Raw genomic sequence first — 23,935 nt, 5'->3', positions numbered from 1 at the left:
TATTGTTAATTAGGAAAACAAGGAGCTTCCTCCATTTTATGACTTTAGTGTCATAATTCATGTCATAATTTATCTGTGTTACAGATACCTAAGAGATCTTAATTTATTTTTTTTTTCCCTGCCAGGAGAACAAAGGAACATATTCTGGGATGAACTGTTATTTATTTTCTATTATTTCTTTAGCTAATCTAACATTAGTTTTTCATTAGATGATGTTTTGAGGAGGAAAAGTTCAAGCAGCAGAATGCTGTTCCTTTGCAAGGGCTGGGGAGGGGAAAATGTGGAACCTACCTGAGAACAACAAGCAGAAAAAAAGAAATGCTACAAAGTATGTTAAGAATAAATACATGAAAAACTGTTGATAAGGCTTAAAGTTAGCATGCAACTTTATAGAATTATGTAAATTTTTTTTGCATCGTGCTTTGTATTGGTTACTAATGTGTTTTTATATATGTGAAGAGTTCATTCTTTTTTCTTGCACACACACTTTGAAAGCAAGTTATGAGAAATAAGAGAGCAGTGAGTGGAAGATGTACAATATGACGATGACAGAAAGCCTCAGATATACCTTGTCAACCCAAATGTCATTATGTTGTCAAGAATATGCAAAACATTAACTAAGAAGAAGTAACTTCAGATGACTGTTGTACATTAGTAGAATTGTGAATTAAAAGTATCAAAAATATCTCCCATTAAGTAGATAGCTCTAGCTATTATTATTAATATCTGATTTTCACAAGCATTGAAATTCGTACAAACACTTTGAAATACTGGGAAATGCTGAAAAAAAAAGTCTTCAGGGTCTTAGACAAGTTAACATAAAAATTAGTGGATAGGTCTTGAGCCAGTGCAAATCAATGTACCTAACTCAGAGACAAAGCGATTATGTATAATTGCACAACTTGTGTTCATAATTCTTTTCCCCTTGAGTGATTTATTTTTTTTCCAGTATCTAAAAATGGATGAGAACATCTTGTCTCATCATAAATATTCAAGGAAAACCAGGTACCTTATGCACACAGATATCATTACTAGTAGACCAAGTAATTTGACGGTGCAAGCTAGGGAGATCTGTTTGAATGTCTGTATTTTCTGCAAAGTAACGTGATTCGCTGGCTTCTTGCCTTGCACATACAAACCAGACCTTACTGAAAATAACTTTTGCGAGCTAAGCTGTACATATATGCAGAACTTGAAACTTCTTCAACTGCTAGTAAAAGACAGGTCTTGTCTCCACCTATAAAAGTACAGTTGCCACTGATTTCCTTGGCAGTGATTGCTATGAGTACTTTTGGACAGGGGAGGTAAAGCTGGTGTCTCTGCATCGCATTTCTCTGCTCACACTTCTCTACTTACACATCTCAATCTGCATTTAGCCTATGGCTGTGATATAGGTATACTGTAAGAAGAATCCCATGGATTGCAGCCAAACTACTTACACACAGTGTCGTTTACATAATGATGTATTTTCTTAGTAACATGGTATTAAAAATGGAAGCCATGATGCTACATAGCTATTGGTCAGCTATGCTGACTCCATAAATGAATAATTGTGCAGCCAAATTGCTTGGCCACTATGTATATATTACACTGAATATATTTACACATATAATCAATAAATAATGAGACTGTTAACTGCAAGTTATCATTCCTGTATCTGCTGTGTCTTTTTCATTCTAAAAAGCAAATAAGAAAGATAAAAACAAAAACAAAAAATGTTAATTTAAAATTTGAAAGGCTAACTTTTCTTTGGAAATAAGAATCTGAACCACACTGTGGTTTCAAACGGGAGTAAAACAGTTTGTCTTTTAAATTTAGTCTATTTTTACCATAGAATATTAATTCTCTTGCTCTAATATTATGGACAACAGAATGCTGAATAGACATGTTGAAGATTAAATGATGTCTGAAAAGTTTCCAGGACATCTGTTATGTGATTTAAGTATGTTAATTCCAAGGAGTTATAGTGTACAGTAAATTTTTTAAAAACGTTGAAAATGTGACTGTCCTTGGCTACTTATACATAAAGAAGTAAAAGTAAGTTATATAACACTGAAAATAATTTTCTCTCTACAGCATTTTGGGTTATACCCTCAATACCATCATCATCCTGAGGTACTTCTTGTATTTCAGAGATTTAGATGATACCAATAGCTGTTTGTCTCCAATCCTAAAAGGAGCCAAAACGGACTCCTGTCATTCCAGTGAAGACTGGTACCTTCAAGAAACTCGAGATAGATAGCACCAGCTGTTATGTTACACCAATAGGATTGTGTCACACAGTGATGATTAATTAGAGTACAGAAAATCAATGAGGCACATTTTTATCTGTTTTCTTGGCTCAGAGTTCGTACTGACTAACATATCTGAGTTTACCCATGATGAGTTTGATTAGTGTTGAGCAAAGCGCTCATTATAAATTTCTTTGAAAAACTTTGTTTCGGTTTTTCATTCGAAAAGGGTGCACAAATGGCATGTCTCTTTTTAAATGTATTTTTGATTCGTAAGAGCTCAAACATTTAATTGGATCATAATTCAGTCTAATGGTTTGGAGTGGTTTTCATCACCTAACTCTTCAGTTGTTATTTATTCATTATTTGTGTTGTACAATGATTGATTGGACATCTTAGCATAACAGAAATCTTGACATTTTTTGAGTGTTTATGAAAATTTGCTGTCTTCTTCATGGTCCCACTGGATATAACAGAAACTGGTAGTGTGGAATGTGCTGTTTGCTTTGTTTAACTTCTGTAAAAGGCACAGGGCTTACTCTAACTAAATAAATTATCTTCTTTTTTTCCAATATAATTTTTCCACTTAGTCCAGTAATGATACAATGTTCAATGTCTTGCTTACACAATGCATCAAATAGTGACCAAAAAAAAAGAATATTACTAAGAGACAGATCTTTTTCTTAGCATGGGAATGGAGTTGTAAACTAGAAAGAATTGAAGGTACAAACATTTTTTAAAAGGATAAAGAGCACAGGTAACAATATTCTTGCTAGCCTGGTACTGATCTGGCTCAAAATAATGAAGCAGCTGACGAGAGGTTCAATTAACAAAAAATTAAAGAAAGGTAAAATAATTAACATTAAACAACACTGAAAAAAAGGTCTTCAAGCTAAATTAATGTCTTGACTAACAAGATTTGAAAGTTTGACTGATGAAGGAAATGGCAGTTCTTCAATAGACTGCAATTAGACATTTGACTTTATAGCATACTTAAAATATAAATTTAAAAAAATAGATAATTGATTATGCATCAAGTTTCATAAAGTGAGTGTGAAAGAGGACTCGTCCATAGTGAATGTGCATTTCATTTGGTCCCAAATATACCAGTTCTTGCCCACACATTGTACCATTATCACAGTGACCTAGGCCAATCATCTAAGTCTATAATTCTGTGATGATTAAGAATAGATTTTAATTTTGATAGCAGAGATTACAGCAGAATGATAAAAAACAAAGAGGTCACTTCTACAGAGATATTTGCATCAGTGGGTAAGAAAACACGTTTTAATATAGCCAAACATAAAGTCATTTGTTACATGGTTGCATGGTTGTTAGCCATTGCTATAAGATAAGCAAGTTTGTCCCTGAGAAAATTAATTCTATAAAGGAATTAAGGATCATTTCAAACTGTCGGATAAACATGAATTTCCAGTAACTGAATGAGTTGATATAAACTTTGGATTTACAAAGAAGGGCCTATTGAGAAGAAAAACATTATACTACCTCCAGCTTCTATCAACAAGAACATTTTTAGAATTCTGGTTTCCAATCTTCAATCAGTAGCAGAAAAAATACAGAAAAACTGAGACGGCCTAGAAAAGAGTCTTGACAATAAATAAAAGGGTTAGAAAATACAGTGAAGAGCACAGGTTTCATATGTTTAAATTATTATGAAAAGAAAGAATGCACAATTGCACGAACACAGTCTCAAAGAACTAAAGTGGAAATGTGGAACACGATAATAAAAGACTTTAACACTCTATGTGCTTAGTTAAGTGCCAGATACCAAAGCAAAAGACAAACTAAGTTCTTCTCAGGACAAGAGAAACACAAACCAAACCAGCCTGACCCGTAAGGATCATGTGGACAAATGTTTCCCATCCAGGCAATCATGGAAATTTTTCTAAAATTGAATTTCTGGACTGATTTCTTTAAAAGACTGACATTGATTGATATGTGACACAAATTACATTCCCAGCCAAGGTAATCAACTGCTCACTACACTGTGGTTGCACATCATTAGTCAATGATACCCGTCATTGCTATAATCTATCTCATGCAAACTCTTGAGACATGAGGCATTTCTCTTGCTGGATACGATTATCTTTCTTTCATTGCTAAGCTCATAAGTGACTCTCATGTGTCCAATTAAGTTCTCATTTACTTCTCTTTAGTTCCTCTGACACCTTTTTCAAAAGGAGTCAGGTGTTTCCCACTGAGATTACTAATATAACAAATGGAGACCTAATCAAACTCTGAATAACAGGCTTCTTTTAAATCTACAACACCGTTGCCCTGAGGTAGTTCAAGAAACTATGCTTTTATCAAAAAGCCACATGGAAGGCTCCAGGGTCATCATTATCTTTTCAGGCCTGAACACTAGTCTCTGCCTTCATTTCCTTTTCTAGGTGACAGTTCTGAAGGGCTGACATTAATCACCAACAATCTCATGATGGCATGTAATTGCATATATCAAAAAATGTTCCTCCTGGGGGCAGCTGTCAGTGCTAGAACACTAGATATCAATCCAATTAAATTCTAGCATGGAGATAATTGTTTGTCACTCAGTCCAAGGAAGAGAATGACGTTAATGCTATGTCCCATAAGTGACCTTTACATTACCTGGCCGCCATCACCTAATTAGAAGGGATCTGAGCATAACCCACATCAATCACATAGATTCAATATACTGATCTAAAATAGACACTTATGTGAAAGTAAGAATGAAAATATTTTTCCCAATCTCAGTTTTTCTGGATGATTCTGCTCATATTAACAGTGAATAACAAAAGTACTTCATATTTATTTCATTCCCGCAGTATGGAAGGAAGCAGTAGAAAATGAGAAGAGACATGGACCACTATGTGAATAAAAGGGACTTGAGGAAGAAACAGTAGGAAGATGTATGAAAATTTGAAAGGTCTGGTAGTTCTTTTTTCTACAGCAATTCAGATACAAAAGTGTGTTATACATAGAAGAGGAAAAAATCCTACAGGCACGTATCTGTGAGTCAGGGCCAGTAGGGCTGCTCTTTCAGCTCAAATGGCATAGTGATCACAAGGGAATGGAGAAGGGACAAAATCTGTTCCTGCCTTCCTCTGTATAAATTCATTTGATTACCAGCTTATATGTCTGTTTAATTAGTAAAGGGACTGACATCCATGAGTGGTGCAGGTGGAAACGAAGCTCCACCTTTGTGTGCATGGAAGAAATAATTTACATGACATTGTCTTAGTGCTGTAACAAGACAGCTTTCAAATTCCTCGTGCTATAATTACAGGTTCTTTAATTAGCAAAGAATACTGCAATTAGTGTCTTTGCGCATTCCAGACATCATTACTCTTACATTACCCAGGCACTTCACTTGCTTCAATGGTTTTGAATTAAGTATAGATCACATTCAAGGTTCCTCTCTTAACTTTTTTAATTTTCCATTATCTAGATTAATATTATGACCCAGATGATATGCCTCTCATTTTTCCCTCCAGATCACGTTCTCTAGTCTGCTACTGTAGGTCTTTTTACTTTTTGTTTTGATGAATGTATTGTGTTTTTTTTAACAACATATTTCTCATTTTAATCTAAACACATTTATGATTTGTCCCAACTTAATTTAAATTTATTATTAAAATGCAAATGTTTTTTACTGTTTCTAGTTCTGCAGATTAATTTAGACTTTGAATTACTTTTATTGAACCTCAGAGATGCTTCTAGTTTTTACGAAGGAGAAAAGATATCTTTTCAGTACACGTGGTAGAGACTTAGTTATAGAAGATACACTTGTTATAATTACTATTACAAAAATCTACTTATGTCAAAATTTACCTCCGATTTTTTGTGAATAATTTGCAACATGTTTATTATTTTTTATTCCTTTACCAAAGATTACATCTTTAGCTTCCAGTAATCTGCTTAGCTGCACAATCCTTATGTGTAATTTTTTGTAGGCTTTACATTTAAAGGCTGTATCATCATGTCTTAATAATGTAAGGATCAGAGCTGACTCAAGACTAGCTGACTCATTCTAAAGAAGGCCTGACCCAAAGCCAATAAGAGTGAAAATGTCCTTGTATTTCTCTGTTATGCCATTGACTTGGGAAGGATGAGGATGACCCTGGAATTCTAAATATTTTTTGCCTTATCCACAGACACAGGCCTGCAGTTGCCATTCGGAATAGTACTCACTGACTGAAAAGCATACAATACACAAATTTACATTTGAACTTGTCACTCAAGGACTTTCTTTTTGAAAGAGAGATATAACAATTTTCGGAGTGCTATTATAATCATCTGTTTCTGGGGAAGGATGATTTGCACCCTAGGAACATGTGTTTCCCTCCATTTACTTTAAGTGGAACACAGAATGTACTCATTTAGACTCATGCCTAATCTGGCAAAATAAAATGCACTCAGTACTCTTTTATTTCAAGATCTCATAGTTCTTCTGGCCCAAGTGCCCAAAACTGATGTTAAATGCATTTTGTTGCAGGAATTATTCCCATGAATAGTTTGAACATTCAGATAGTTTGAAGATGGTTCCCACCATTCAGGAAAGATCACATGCTAAAGACAAATTATTGCACATACATAGATGAAGAACAAAATTATACTGGCAAACCTTGATTCTGAATGCTGATATTCACAACCTGAAAAATATTCCTGTTACAAAATTGAATGTGTGCACATAATTGTACTTATTAACCCTGTTATATTAAATATTGAACTTGTATGGTGAGAGAAAGCCCTGTTACAATAGATTTATAGACTACATGGACAAGCAATGGAGAAAAAAAATTATTATTTTCACATAATACATGGAAAAAGTCTGTGCAAGATGTTACATGGAAATCCTGTTACATGGAAAGTCTGTGCAAGAGACACATTTTGAAACAGACATCTTAAGAGTTTGTCCCTGGGCTTTAAGCACGCCAGTCCCCCCCATTTTTCAGCCTGCTTCAATAAGTTAGACCTAAATTAAGTTTATTCCTTTTAACTTGATGCTGTCTTATGTGAAACACTGTTAGAGAACATCTGTCACTGTAAACCACTCTTTATTTTGTGCTAATGAAAAAAGACATGTATAAAACTAATATAAAACAAATCCTTGACAATATCAGCAATATCCATCTTGTTGCAGCAGTATTTCGTAGCACAGCTAATCATTTTTTTCCCCCTTCATTAAAACTTTTTATCATGTTAATTATCATTGTGACAATTTTAATATTGGAATGCATTTTACTACCTGCAGAATGAAGTCCCTTAAGTATTGTCTTCCTCAGCCATTACTTCTACAGAGGTTGCTCAAATGCAACTGCATTCAAAATAACTTAATAAAAAAAACAAAACAAACTTTTTTGATCACTGATACTAAAAATTAAAATTGATAAATAAAATATAACCTTTCAGTAACTCTACTGCAATAAAATAATCAATAGATGTTTTCTCATGCCCTGTATACATACTCTAAAGTCAGAGAGACTCTCTGATTCTCAACCAGTGAAACTCACTGCAATAAAGCAACATTTTCCCTGGTAAGAGTTACATCATTGCTAATATGTAAACTAAATTATTTCTTCCCCATCAGAGATAACTGCCTGAGGGTGTGTTATAGAGTAAAAAAATTACTTGTTGGCAGTTTGAACAGAGCTCTCAACTGTTGTCCTAAAACTCTGTTTCAATTTAAAGCAAGGACTGTTGCCATTTTTTGTCCTTTGCTGCTATGAATCTTTGGACCAGGAAACAAGGGGCAGCAAGTGTATCCAGTGCAAGAGCCTCCTTGGTTTGCAGAATCGAGAGCAGCCCTGAGGAAAAGGGCTTGAGAGTGCTGGTGGATGAGAAGCTGGACATGAGCCGGCAACGTGCGCTGGCAGCCCGGAAAGCCAACTGTGTCCTGGGCTGCATCCAACGAAGTGTGCCCAGCAGGTCGAGGGAGGGGATTCTGCCCCTCTACTCAGCTCTCGTGAGACCCCACCTGCAGTACTGCCTTCAGCTCTGGGGTCCCCAGCACAAGAAGGACATGGAGCTACTGGAGCGAGTCCAGAGGAGGGCCACGAAGATGATCCGAGGGCTGGAGCACCTCTGCTATGAAGACAGGCTGAGAGAGCTGGGGCTGTTCAGCCTGGAGAAGAGAAGGCTCCGGGGTGATCTTATAGCAGCTTTCCAATACCTAAAGGGAGCCGACAGGAAAGCTGGGGAGGGACTTTTTACAAGGGCATGTAGTGATAGGACAGCGGGCAATGGATTTAAACCTGTTCCTTGCAGGGGGGTTGGACTAGATGACCTTTGAAGGTCCCTTCCAGCCCTAACGATTCTATGATTCTATGATTCTAAACTGAAAGAGGGGAGATTTCAATTAGATATAAGGAAGAATTTTTTTACATTGAGGGTGGTGAGGCACTGGAACAGGTTGCCCAGAGAAGTTGTGGCTGCCCCATCCATGGAAGTGTTCAAGGCCAGGTTGGATGAGGCTTTGGGCAACCTGGTGTAGTGGAGGATTTCTCTGCCCATGGCAGGGGGATTGGAACTAGATGATCTTTAAGGTCCCTTCCAACCCTAACCATTCTGTCATTCTATGATTCTATAATCTGAATAAATAGCTAAGACACATTCACTTCAGTGAGTGTGGTTCAGTCATTCCAAAAAGAAGAATTGATGATGTGTTGATGTGTAATGGCTTAACTCACATTTGAGCTGCGTATCCCAGGGATTTAGAAAAATTTGGAGGGTGGGAGTTTTGGGACATCTTCTCTGAGACAAAGAACAAGGTGTTTAAATACTTTTATCTGACCTGTCCATGGTATGGGCATACTGCAACACAAACAGGACAACTCCTTGTTTGCTGTAATCCTTGTGCTTGTTTCCACCCACAATAGCTATGAACAATTTTAATTCACTGATAAAACTGTCTTTGGAACTAATTCAAAAGGACAGATTAGAGAGGTTTATCAGCAAATCTAACCTGCCTTTTATAACAAAACTGATCTCTCATTCAAAATCAGAAAGTGGATAGAGGGCAGCAATAACACAGCAATACGTCCCCGGTGGCATAGTCATACAACAGTTGTGAATGTCATTACAACAGATTTATTTCTACCAGTTCTCTTCTCTTTAGTGTTCTTTTGCCTGTTTCACATCTACTGCATGCATGTAGCATTTAGAGAAACAAAATGCTGTATATGAGCAGAGGCAGACTAATCCCATCTCAGGTCCAACAATTCCTCAATCTAACTTCAATATTTTTCTGTGAAGTCCTTATGGAGAGTTACTGAATTTCAGTCTACGAGAACTATTTGTTCCTGCTGAACGAATAACACATACTGCTACTGAAGCATGAGCCAACAAAAGTCTTTTCTGAATGAATTTATGAATCAAATATATCTATTTGGAAGCTTAAAGATAAAAGAAATTCGAAGCTGAAATATGACTTCTGGGCCTTGGAGAGAGAGGGAAAAAAAAATTACAGTCCTCTGTGACAGCAGCTGATAAAAAAGACAGATCAACACTCTGCAGTTATTCATTAGAGCTTACTGGTGTTGTGTGTTCATTTGCTTTTATAGAAAGAAAGGTTTACTAGTATTAGATGAAAGAGCTTTGCAACTTTTCTGTACAGTGTGCATATTGATTTTACATGCTTTGGGTACAGGGATCAAATTACTGTATTGAGTTTTCTACACTGCTTCATGCTATGTTACTTGTCTGCAACCTGCCTCCTTCTTGGAGTAGACAAGTTGCTTCATATGGTCCCCCAGAGGGACCCATCATGTTATCAGGTATGAAAAATTCTGTTGAGATGCACAAGCACAATCTTTATTCTTCAGATTTTGTGTCACATGTGATCTGTGGATAGCTTTAGACCAGTAGAAGTTACAATTTTAATGAAATAAATGTAGAGAGATTTTGTGTGTGTTTGTAAATATTACTGTTACATAGATGCTCTCTTCCTAGAGAACATCAAAATTCCTTCTCTTTCCTTTCATGTGTGATATTATGTTAAGATATTATGTTGACTACTTTTCCAGATGGGTAAATTAAGGCATATGCACATTATGGATGCAGTTGAATCTCCAGATTAAGACATTTAAACGTAGGTCTTGAAATGTATATGTCTTCATGTGATCTAAGCATTTACACTCTCATTATAGCCCGTATCTATCTAGCCAGTACAGACATCTGAGTCTACAAACTGTTCAGCTGATCAAACGGAACCATCTACGTTGTCTAAAATACTTCCCTAAATTCCAATGTATTGACTAGATCTCCGCCAGCTATAACAGCTTAGATACATAGTTCACACACAGGCATCTACAAGTAGACACCTACATTTAGAAACTATCATCTGTGAGTTGAATACCACCAATTTAGCATGTCTCACAGGACATGTACACATGACATGAGGCAGAGCTGTGCAGAAACACCAACATTAGTTAGCCTAAATAGCTCGCTAATACAGCTATGCTAATTCCACTATTCAGCCCAGATAATTCGTCATGCTGGGTAGGCTTCTTCAATGCTACAGCTGGAAAATCTCTTACTTTAAGGAATATCTCATTCAAAAAATCATCTCCTAGTTTTTAAGACATATTAAATATAATTGGCTTTAAAAATTTTGAAATTCATGCCTACTGTTATGCATTTGTGTAACATCTTGGCTGACTCTTCCCAAGCATTCTTAGATCATGAACAGGACTGAAACAGAACCAAGCACAACACATTATTCTAGAAGGTTAGCTAAAAGAAAAAAGAATTAACATGCTTTGACATTCTTAAATCGTTTTATTCAATCCCCACACTAATACATAGAAGATGAGCAAAATGCTATGTTTGAAATTAAAAAGTCGGGGAAGGGTTAATTATTTTCTGTAGTCCTGCATGCCCCAGGAACATCTCTATGCACGTTAGCAAGGTCCTTATATGATCTTTACGACTTCTGTAAGACTAATCTCATCCACATTTATATATCTTCGAAACACTGATCACCTCAAGGTATTTTTACACCTATAAAGATAAATTTGCACTGGTTTTGATTAATGAATTTGAACTATTTCTTAATCTACATTAAGATCATGCGAATTCTGCACAGAATGACCTCTTCACTGCATTGCTTATAAAAGGAGCCTTGGATGTCAAACTTAGACATATGTACATACAATCAAAACAGACATCATCTCAGATGAATCTCCACCCATCAACATAGCTCTACTTTCTCCTCATATTTTACACTTAGCTGTAGGCAGAAGTCTGGACCAGTCTTATCAAGCAAACTGCAATGATGGGCAAGTGGGCAATCGCTAGGATGCCCCTCAGAGATGTACAACTATCCCTTCATTCTGTGGTCAGGGTATCTCCAAGGCGCAGCTGAAGCTGTATCTTCTCTAACTCCAATTACTTGATGTCTACTGCAGTGACAGCTCTGAGCTTCTCTGTGTTATAGGAACAACAATTATAAGTTGACCTTTGCCATACTTTCCAGTACTCTAATTTATCCCATATATCTTAGGCTGAACTTAGAAAACCTCAAATAGAGGTCACAAGGCAGATGATGGATTCTCAAAATTGGATATATGCCCCTCAAGTTGTAGACCAGGTCAGAGCTAGCTCTCTATTTCTGAATTATTAATTCCTTTAAATAATTAGCAGACATGCCATTCAATTATCCTTGATTTTCACATCCCATTTAAAGGTCACTAGGTTTTAGAGTCATCTTTAATTTGGCATTAAAATTATCTGTCCTCCCCAGCTCTGGCTTCACATCCCCACAATTTGAAAAGTACAAAAATAACTCTGACAATGTTAACTCTTTAGTATAGAGGAAGATGGCTGTGTGGATCCTTTCTCTGCTTTCACTCAAGGTAAAAGACATTGTTCAATTATTTAAATTTAAAGAAAATTACATTTCCTCAGCTGTTTTAAATGAACTATGCCTCCTCCATTCTCTTCTCTTCTCTTCTCTTCTCTTCTCTTCTCTTCTCTTCTCTTCTCTTCTCTTCTCTTCTCTTCTCTTCTCTTCTCTTCTCTTCTCTTCTCTTCTCTTCTCTTCTCTTCTCTTCTCTTCTCTTCTCTTCTCTTCTCTCTTCTCTTCTTTCTCTTCTCTCATATTTCAATATTTATACATATTAAAAGTATCTGGACAAAAGTAATGTCAGAAATTGCAGTACAGTGAAAAATCCTGCTATCTTGGATTCTCTTCTCCTTTATTCTTGTGACAGTTATTCAACAACAGGAGCTAACTTGATAGTTTTCTTTATGATGTTCTTTGGGTCACAGAGGAATGTGATTTCTCACAGACCAACTGAGCTTTTAATATGCAGAATAAAAAGCCGAATAATCTTAGCTATGCTGATTGTTGTCCTTTCTTCTTTCCTCTAGGTAACCTCAAATTAAATTGTCTTCAGTAAAAAGATATAAAATATAATTAACTTTAGTGACCCTGTTGTCCTCAATGTCCCTTAATCCACTGAGTACGAAGTGGAGAGAAACATTTTGTCTCTATAATGACTAAAAATTCTATAACAAAATGCAAAGTTATCCAAGTGTTACTGTATCATAAGTAATAATACTAAACTGTTGTCAAACTTGTGGCGGTGGTATGGTGTGGAATGACAAGCCTCTGTATCATTGGGTAGTTAGTTCAGTCAGCATCGCCTCATGAATTGATTTTGTAGCTTGAAATAACCTGGATTAGTCTGAGTTGTAACTCGGTCACAGACTGGTTGGAGATTCTGTGCACATCACTTCTTTTCTGTGCTACCCTACCTGTCAGCTGGGATGATAAATCTTGCCTGCCTTACTGGAGTGTAGCGAAGATTAGGTAGTAATTTTATATATAAATTATCACATGATTTTCTGAAATTACAGGTAGGTACAAAGCACCCAGATGCCAATAGTTTGGTATCTCTAGAAATGGATCATACCAGTCCTTGGCATTACTATTCAGGAGATGATAATGCCTTATTTGCAGAGTGATATCAGTCTAAAAAGCTATGTAGTTGATTGCTATTTGTTAGCAGGAAGGACGAAGCAGCTAATTTGGAAATTGTTGGTCTATGATTAAAAGTTGATGTACCAATTATTACCATATTTTCTTCTTCCATTTTGTACCTTCCCTCAAACATAAGGAAGTAAATCTTTTCTCCTCAGTCTTAGAAAATCCACTAACTTAATACAGAGATGTCGCTTTTGGACTAGGAAAAATAGCTGAAGATCCTTGTCCTATTGGGCTGTTGTGGTTTTTATTGTGTTTTTATTTATTATTATTATTATTATGGTAAACAGTTTCTTAGTTTTCTCAATTCATTCACATCTCCAGACAACATTTGTGAGAGTGCACTCTTTGTTTACACCACACTTACTCTGTGAATTCCCTTAGACTCAAGTTCAATCAAATACTCAAGTAACATTAAATGAACATGGTTGCAAAGAGCCACAGGTGAGCCTAGACATCTAAGGAGATCGTAATATCAACACTGGATACTGTAAAAGTCATTGATCTTACTGTAACTAAAGCCTAATAGCTATTATAGTTAACTTTCATGCATTAAAGCAAAGAAAAGCTTTTCCAAGCTCCTTTGATCACCACATTGTCATGAGCTCACCACAGAGTTATCTCTGCAGTTCACTTTGAATCTCGAATTAGTAAAATTAATTAATGTGCTTGGCTGTTCTTTCGTATCTGTTTGCTTTTTCATTTGTCTTTTCTATTGCGACTGAAAAGACAAAAAGAGAAAATCACATCTAACAGGCGATTCAATACTTAACTGGCCTGTGGACATCTTCTTTAATGATATTAAGGATACCCCAAAATAATTATATTCTTCAATTGCTGGGAAGGGTGGGGGAAAGAGAAACTAAAGGTAAGTCATATGGTTCCGGCAGAGAACCCCATTCCTGTATAAATCAATAAGAAATAATTTCCAGCCGAATGTTTCCAAAATTATTTATTTTTCACTCTCTACCTGAAAAGCTATACAAGGAATTCAAGCAATATCTGTGCCCATATGTCCTAGATAGTTATCATTCAGAAACACAAACCCCATTAAATCCTCATGCTGCCAGGCACTGCGTAAGTAGCTGTAGAAGGCACATCACAGAAAAACCCAGATGAAAGAAGAAACAGATACAACCTCTGTGTCTCCTTTATGGGAGTAAGCCCAAAAAATCAGCGTATTCACCAATGCCACTCTACATTCATGTTTATTCTCTACGAGATATATATATACATATATAAAGGTCCACACTGTCCTACAAGGAGCATAAGCTGAGCATCTTTGAGATCCTACACTTCCAACAGACAATATGAGAGCCCTTCTAGGAAGGATATGGTGGTCCATTGACAAAAAAAGAAAAGACCCCAAACGACAACAGTATGTTGCTGCTTGGTTGCAAGACCTGAGTTTTCCGAGTTTCAGAACTGCACATGCCTGTAAAGTTTGAACTTGAGCCTGAGCTCATGGCTTCGCTCAGAAATAGTGCAGATGCAGAAGTAAAGAAACTCATTTGCCATCTCATGGAGACCAAAGGCAGCAGCAACGTATGGGCCATGCTTCCAAATTCCCTTTACTTATTTCATCTGTTGGCAAATGCTGCCTATCTAATATCTCTATCTGTAATTTTTATATTTCATTACCCAAAGTGAAATCACAGCTGGGACTCATGGAAAAAAAAAAGTCAGAATAAGCCTGCCAAACATGTGTGTTTTCAATCCAGGCTAGAAGAAAGGAATCACTGTGATAGCTAAAGGCAACAAATATCTGTACACAGCACTGCTTTCATCATGCTCTCTCTGTCAGAACTTCTTTTGATTTCTTTTCATATTCTGCTACGAACAAAGGCTCTGCATTGACTATTAAATGTACTAGGGTTGATTTTGAGACTCATTCCTTGAGCTAAATGAGAGGGACTTCGCTGGTCTGTAAACATCATCTAGTAATTTAATACAAGAACGAAATCGTGGCCTTTTCTATGCATGTATTAACGAACACTTTTAAGTATCAGTAAGGTTGGGGGTTTTGTTTATTTGGTTGGTTTGGGTTTTTTTTAAAAGATTAATCTATATAATAAATACTGAGCAACTGGAAAACTTTGAAATTCAAATGTAAATCCAACAAAATACATACTGATAAACTCAAAAGGAAAAATAAAACTTATGGAGGGTTTAGAAGCAAGAATTGCTATTTCAACAAAATGTGTTGTGTAGTATTATATATTAACTCTATTTTTGAGTGTAGTTCAGTATTATAAGCCCCCAATTATCTGGAAGAAGGGATTCTCTGATACGGATCTTTTTATAGCATCAAGTCCTAGAACACTATGAACTCATATTGCAGAATGTTTTCTCAGCTGTCTAATTATTCTATTTTATGAACCAGCTTTATCTGAAAGATGCTTCTGCATTCAGTTTCACTGTGACTTAGGCTCTGAAGAATTTCCATTACATTGAGTAGCCTGGGATTTATTGAGTAGAGAGTCTTGCAGAGGGTAGAACTTTGGTGCTTTTTTTTTATGCTGGGACGCGTAAGGTGACGCTCCCACTTCAATACAGACTGAGGTTGCATCCACTCCTGATTACCCTTTTTATTTATGACTTACACAATGTGACTTAGCAGCATTAGCCTCATTATGTTTAGTACAGCACACACGGGGAGAATAAAACAACAATCTGCTCTTTGAGCCACAGTTCTTGCAAAGACATATCAGTCCCAAAGGCAGGCTTCATTGAGACATGCCCACCCTCAGAAGACAGTAAGCAGATAGTAAGCAGTGATAGTAATTTCTCTAAAGTGATGAGAGATTACTTTAGTAAATGTTTATTTTGTCTGTCCCTCAAATATTACATTTTTTTCCCTCTTACTTACCTCAAGGAAACATGCCATTTGTATCAAAAAATGGATCTCATAACCTTCTGAAAATGAGCTCAATAAAATGTGCATCGCATGTACTGCTAATTACTCCTGTCCATTCAGTAAAATCTTCAGGGCAAGCACAGTCTTTTACAAGGTACATCTCTAGTAGAAAGGTTTCTCAGTTAAAATTGGACAGCATTGGTAATATAAACTAAATAATAATAAAAATTAATAGTTTTATAGGTTTACCACAAGGCAGAAGGTGACAGGAAGTCAGGATCTGAGAATCCGCTAACTACGTAATCAAAATCAGTAGCCGTTCCAGTGGACTTCTGTGGTTTTCAGATCAAGGTGTAAGTATAGGCCCTATATTTAATTTTCAGAAATCTCTGACACAGAACATGTAAAATTGAGGGATTAGATCCTCTAGTGCTGGTTATGTAGATTCAATTTTCCCCAGATTAAAGCAAGCTGCCAATAAGTAACAAATAAATAAATAAATAAATAATAAATAAATAAATAAATAAATAAATAAGATATTCAGGAATTACTTCAGATTAGTTTCAATTAAAAGTATAATTTAAAATATTTATATTTCTTGAAAAAATGGCTTAATTTCAAATCATGAGGAACATTTAATTTAATATTTCCTTGTGGCATACAATCTTATTTTGTTTGTTTCTTTTCTATTTTCTAACTACCAACAATGTATGATCAGTGGAAATGAGAAAACATTTCAGTAACATCAGTAAAAATGCTGGCAAGTAAAAGAAGTCAGCCTGCTAGTTGCAAATGATAGCAAGTCAAAAATGTCTTTTAACTTTTCTATTCAGGCTTGAAACATTACAGTTCGCCTGTTGTTCTGAGAGTTTTTTTCTCCTGATTTTTCTTCTTCCACCTGCTCTAAAATAAAAACAAACCAAAACAAGGATGCTCTTTTGGGATGAGTATTTACTACCGTGTAAAAATCAAGCTTCAGTGTATCACAAGTGTGGCATCATTTATTCAGAAATGCTTTGAAAAATTGCATTCTCCAGATTTTCTGCATAAATAAGAGGAATCTGCTTGTTTTACAACTGAACTGAGTCCTATGAAGCACAAGCCATGCTCCCAAACTATCAATTCAAGGGATTCATTTAGAGCCAAGAAGCTTTAAAGCTGTCTTGTTGACAGGAAGCATATTTTATAGTCTTTCACTTCTCCCATTGTGTAGGAAGCAATTCTACACTGGTAGTTTAACCTTCATCTACAAAGAGCAATTGTTCTTCCCATGAAGCCTGTACTGTTTTCACTTCAGGAATACACCAAAGAAATTATTAATGGCAAAAGTTACAAAAAAGAATGGTATTCTTATAGCAAACACTGTCAGTTAAATGCAGACAAATGTTTGTTTTAAAAGTATGAAATTCATAACATCTAGCAGTTTTGGGGTGTTCTTTTTTTTGTTTATTTGTTTGTGATTTGTTTTGCTTTATTATTCTGCTTCCTTCTTCCCTTTTCTGGCATCCAAATATTAGGTAAATCTCTTCCGATCTAATTGACCAGACCTAGATGACAACATTAAACTGAAAAACATACATCACATCTGTGTCTGTTGAAGTATTTCTGAAAGACAATCATTAATAATATATTTCAAGAGCTACTTATTAGTGGTAGGAGGAGGTAGTAGCTGAAGGAATAAATATCAAGTTCTACGAGAATTATTGGGTCATTCATTAAGAAATAGCAAAACCAATATAGAAACAGTGTTGGAAAATGTTCCAAATCCCAGACTTCCTTATTGCAGGAGAATATATTTCTCAAGGAGATTTCACATGAAATTATATTTCCTCTGCCTCTGCTGTCCTGAATGACAGTGTCTTTCCAGAGCGCAGCTGGTTCCTGGGAACTAGGTAACTATTTTGGCAACTCCTGTTGCTTTAAATCCTTTTGTCACCCAGAATCTTGGTCTACATATTCCTAGACAGATTCCCCCATTATTGAGCTGGTACACAAAAAAATTGGACAATGCTTTTACTACATCCTCCTCCATCCACTTTACAGGCAGACCCATTATCTCACTCTAAAAAAGGATGAGTTAGGCGTTTAATAGAGATGAGACTTTAAGCCTGTGGCTCCTATTTTCACACAAGCATCTTACTCGTGGTTGCAAGACAACAAACATAGCAGTGATAGAAACAAGATTTAAAACGTACTCTCCTCTTGATTATTTCCCATAGGGTACCTTTGGCAGCTTTCTGCTCTTTGTGTAGATGCTGTAAACTCTCCTGAAAGCCTTAATTCTCCTCAAGCAATATGTAGTTAACCTAAGCACTAACTCAGCAGTATAAATTACAGTCTCAGAGCTGAACTACAACTGTGCATGTGTTTGTACCTTAGCAACTTTTTGACTATGGTCTGAGTTGTTTAGGATAAAACTATGCGAAGAAATATTAGATTTTGGAAAGACGACCTGCCTGGAAATTGAGATATGACAATATGAATGTATGAGAGGATTATCCACAGAGTATTAAACTGAAATATACGAGTGACACCAGACAGCTATTTAATTTAGGCTGCAAAGCGTTTATACTTGGTAATTAAGCACGCAGAGGGAAAGACTCAACTTCATTTAGATTCAATAATATCCTCTTGGGAACCTGACTGATACTAAAAACTATCATTTTGTGAGTCTGGTCACACCTATAAGACAGGGGCTGATATTATCTAGCTCATTTATATCTCAGCCATTGAGCTTTCCTGTATAGGTACTGATGTCATTAGAAGTGCATGGTTCTTGACCAAGCTCTGGCCCTGTGCAGCCTGCTCACATTTCTGCTTTGTGCTACGTATAATTGCACAAGCAAGCAATGCAGCACAAGAACATCGACAGAGCAAATCTTAATATTGGGGATACAGACAAGCATTTCAGGAATGTCCTTTGGAATAACTGTAACTGATGCCCTGGACAAAATGCCCACTATTGGATAGACCATGTCAGGTGCACTTCTGGAGTGTCTTTTTAGGTTTTTTTCATCTGGTAGAAAGCTCGAGCATCATGCACTCAGGCAATCCAATATAGGATTAAATAAGAATGATTGAGAGAATCACTTCAGAAGGTCAGTCTTCCTCCAGACTAAAAGGGTAACATAGACATGTCAACTGTATATTAGACGTTTCCTGAACCATGTACTATAAACCAGATAATAATATAAATTGAAACGCAGTAATTGCCCTTTGCAGAGCACGACAGATGTCAGCAACTGTCCCACAGCTGGATTTGGTTCTTAGCCAAAAGGCAGATAGAAGTAGTTGTACCCTCAGCATCCTAGATGATTTGGAGACCTGAGCCCAGGAGTAGAAGGACTCTAGTTCAGACTTGGTGATATAAAGTAACTGAATTACAAGGTAAATTTGGGTACAACCATAAACCAAATATCCAAAACAGATGTAACACAGGTATGAGGAATCCAGTCTTAGAATCCACTCCTAACTAAAAAACTTTAATCACTAGAAAGATGTGATTACCAGGCAGCTCATCATTCTTCATATCTGAGGAACTGGAAGCAAGCATCTGAGTCAGTCAGAGAGATTTGTTCTCCTTGCTCCTTCTACTGTTTCACATGGGAGTTCCTGGGCTGTTAAGTTCAACCCCTTACTGTAGTATCCCACCACGAAATCTATTTAGAAGTGTATTGAAGTACGTGTTAAAAATAATTAAGTAGTGTCCCCTGTCCAGTTCACATGGAAACACTCTCCCAGAACCTCAGTGTTCTGGTAGTCAGGAACCTTTTTACAGGACCCACCTAAATGTATTCTAGGTCAATTAATTTCTCTCAAGATAAACTGCTCTCTTCCAATCTCTTGAAAGAAACAAACGAGTCATATAAGCTTACCAATGAGTCTTTTCATTGACTCTTTTGGAATAAAGATAAGAAAGCTGAAACTACTGTTTCATTATTATTATTATTTCCCAAAGGCAGTGCTCACTCTGAAAAGTCTGGGAAGATCTGCTCTGAAATTCTTATAGCACTGTTTTCTCACTTCTGTTCCTCTTTCACACATGCTCACAAGATTCACAAAGCAATTTTACTATGCCTAGCACACCTAGTCCATTCACCTATGTGATTTGCAGGAATAACACACATTTCAACAGAAAAAAAAAAAGTTTTTTTATGGAAAAGTAATGCACAAAGGAATTACTATATTTCAGAAGAGATAATTCACTTTTCATCTCGATAATATTAGTAGAAATCTCTAAGGCAAGATCAATTTCATTAATTAAAATTAAAAGCAGTTTAAAATACGGTAAAGTGTTTTGCTTAAAAAAAGCTTAGAATAATTTCTGTCTTCATGCTGTTGCTTTGAGGCTGTAGATACTAGAAAAGGTGTGAAAACTAAGAATTGGAATGTAAAAAATGTAAGCACATGTACTGAGAATCCACAAAAAATAAAGATTGATCTGAAATGTCTGAAATTTTTAAGTTGATTATGTTAAAGGCAATGGCTAAACAGAACTAGTACAAATCCAAGAAGACTACAGTATGCAAATAAAAGGTAAATGAACACAGCCGAAGAAAACCTGTCTATGTAGCTATCAAAACAAATAAAAGACAGCAAGAACAGACAAGAGATTCCTTTCAGCAGAGGATTTTGTCAATTACAGAACTAACCAACCATGGCTGAATAACATCAATGCTTGGATGAAAGATCACTATCACAAATCAAGCACTGTAGAGGAGCCACAAATAGCTGTGTGCTCAATTCATCAGTTATTTTACATGAGCTGAGCTCATCCCTCTGTTCTCCTCATAGCTCCTAGAAAAATTCACTGTTTATGAGGCACAGATGCTGCACGGCAGTTTACTCATTGTGTAGGAGCAGGGTCCCGCCCCACTATTTGTACCTAACACACTCTTTCCAGAAGGAATTAGCTGATGAAATGAGTATATTAAAGTAGCCTTGTTTCTGTGTTAATTCCCTGCTTACTCTGTTTGTGTGTTTCCATGTAAATATAAGTTGCAGGTAAAAACTTTCCATTGTGCATGCATGGAAACTTTCTGCTTAGCTACTTTCCACTAAGCTACTTTCCTGCAATTATAATAAGCAACTGAAGGCATTTTCTTCCTAGGTGTGGATTATGAGATACTTAATCAAACGATACGGAAAGACAGCTCTCTGTCTACTCAGTATTGGGGCTGTGAAGCTCTGGAATTAGTACAGAGTTCTCCTGAGAACTATGGTACTTGTTATTTAACATCTCCCTCTCTGAACCTGATGAAAATGTGAAATACATTAACCTGTTTTCACGAAAATATTTGAACATGAACATTTTTCACTGATAATGAAACCGCAGAGGCACAAGTCTTCGGGAGACCAATGAATACCTGTGTGCAAAACCTTGCCTTAATTTTTTTAGTTTCAAAAGAGTGCTCTTGGTCCTGTTAACATGAACCAAATATGGTACCACCAGTGGCCCATTCTCCTGCAGTTTTATCTGCTGGCTCCTCTGCATTCAGACACTACATCATTAAACTTAATGTGAGACTACATGCCCTAGCCACGCCACAATCTATATCCATAATGTTTAGGATAAAACTATGCTAAGAAATATTAGATTTTGGAAAAGACCTGCCTGGAAGTTGGGGTTGGAGCTAGATGATCTTTAATGTCCTTTTCCAACCCAAACCGTTCTATGATTCTATGTATGATAATATGAAAGCATGAGAGGAATATCCACAAAGTATTAAACTGAAATTTATGGGCAACAGTAGACAGGTATTTAATTTAGACTGCAAAGCATTTATGCTTGGTAATTAAGCACATAGAGGGAAAGGTTCAGCTTCATTTAGATCCAATTGTGTTCTCTTGGGAACCTGACTGATACTAAAAAATAGGCTTTTGTGAGTCCAGTGACACTTATGAGACCAAGGGCTAATGCTCATGATCCAAAGTTAGTCTAACAGATTGAAACAATTTTAGTCAATTGTGAGTTTAAAACTCCCACAGAAAAGTTCTAGATGTATTACTCTATGCTTGCCCAGGGAATCCTGGGATCTATTCCTTCATTATTTTTACTTACTTGTAAAAGGATCCTTCCTCTGATAGTTCTCCTAAATGACTTGTCAGAGGGAGTTATGGAATGGATATTTCATGATTAGTTTGCTCAACTTGCAGTTTTACCAAAACTGCGGTTTGAGTTTTAATTGCATCACCACACAAAGACTTTAAACTCAAATTATCACGTGCTTTTTCAGATAAATGGTAGAGAGAGTTAAGACACATATATATACACAAACTAAAACTAATCTATGGGCATACACTTTGAAGAGTTTGGATGAGAAATGTTGCCACACAAACAATAGTTCCAGAAATATCTAGGAGTTGCTCATTTTTTTTCCTAGCCTTTTCCAGTGTTAGAGCAGAGTGATCTATTTCTAAATCCTCATGACCTCAGCAGACATCAGTGCTCCTGTTGAGACCTTCTTGTTATTCCTGTACAGTATCAAACTCCTATTTTTCATCCCCAAGGAGCAAATGAAACAATCTCAGTAAGACCATAGAGATACAGTTGTACAATAAATGAAGCTGGAATTCACACCTCTACAGAGACAAAGTCTAACCCATGACACTGGATGGTATCTACTGCAGTTAACTTTAGGCATCCAGCATGTGGACCTCTATCTTTGAAATATTTGTTTAGGTTATTTTTCTAAACAATGGAATAAAGAATGACTTTTAATACTTCGTTTTCCTTCTAAAATAGACAAATAAACCAGGTTATTATTGTTTACTCATTCTGTCTTTTCATCATTGGCTGCAAACAGCATCTGGAGAAGTAGCTAAGATATTGTTCTGGATGTCTAAAATGGAAAGGAGGTTATGCATTGATGTCTTTTTAAAAAAGGTTAAGTTCTTCCACAGAAAATGATACCTGATACTTTTGCTTTCTCTAAGGACTTTTAGTAACATAAGCACTTTGGCTTGTGTCAAAGACAAGAGTTAATACCACTTGGAAAAAGAAACAATCTCCTCCCAACTTGACAGCTCTGGATGCAGGGCAAAACCTGCATCACTGATCTCAACTCTTGCTGGTAGCAATAGCTTTGCTTCTGTGTCTTGCTATTACTTTGCAACCGTGTATCCTGGAAACCCATGAAGATTAATTGTCATTCAAGTACATTATTATCCATACCCCTGTTAAAGTGACTTGATCCCATTCTCCATACTGAAAAAAAATTGAACATGTACATTGTATCTATCAAGGATGGCATCTTTCCTTTCTGCGGATGCCAGGTACAATAATTTTTTTGCTTCACAGTAAACACAAGATTTGTTCATTACCTAACCAGTTTCCAGTATTTACCATGGATCTCCCTATCTTTTCTTACTGTATTGAGAAACGGTTCAAAAACAGCCAATGTGTTTATACATGTGTGTATATACATGCAATTTTGTATTTGCAATGTTGATGATTCTTTTTCCTCAAGTCACAAGTGCTCTTGGCAGTGCTCTACTGAGATTCATCACAATATGTCATATACTAAGAAAATGCTCATTAAAACAGCTAAAGAAAATACTAATCTTGGCTCCTAGTGGCAAGAATTTTGGAGACAATATCATTATTTTGGCCAAGACGAATCAGTAGTAAAGACATGATCTCTTCTCATCCTGTAATCCCAGGCAAAATGAAACTGTTGAAGAACTTTATTCTTCCATTCTCAATGACACTTGGGAAGATTTGGGCTGAATCTCTGCTGAATTATTTCCTTACATCATGGTACTGCATTTCTTTTAATTCTGTTCACCTTCAACCCATCAGCCTGCTAATGTGTCTTCCACTTGAGGAAACTGTTATGTGTTTAACATAGTATTTCTTTATTT

This window comes from Tauraco erythrolophus, chromosome 5 (assembly GCF_009769465.1).
Source record: "Tauraco erythrolophus isolate bTauEry1 chromosome 5, bTauEry1.pri, whole genome shotgun sequence".
Classification (NCBI taxonomy): Eukaryota; Metazoa; Chordata; class Aves; order Musophagiformes; family Musophagidae; genus Tauraco; species Tauraco erythrolophus.
This window is presented reverse-complemented; position numbering follows the sequence as displayed.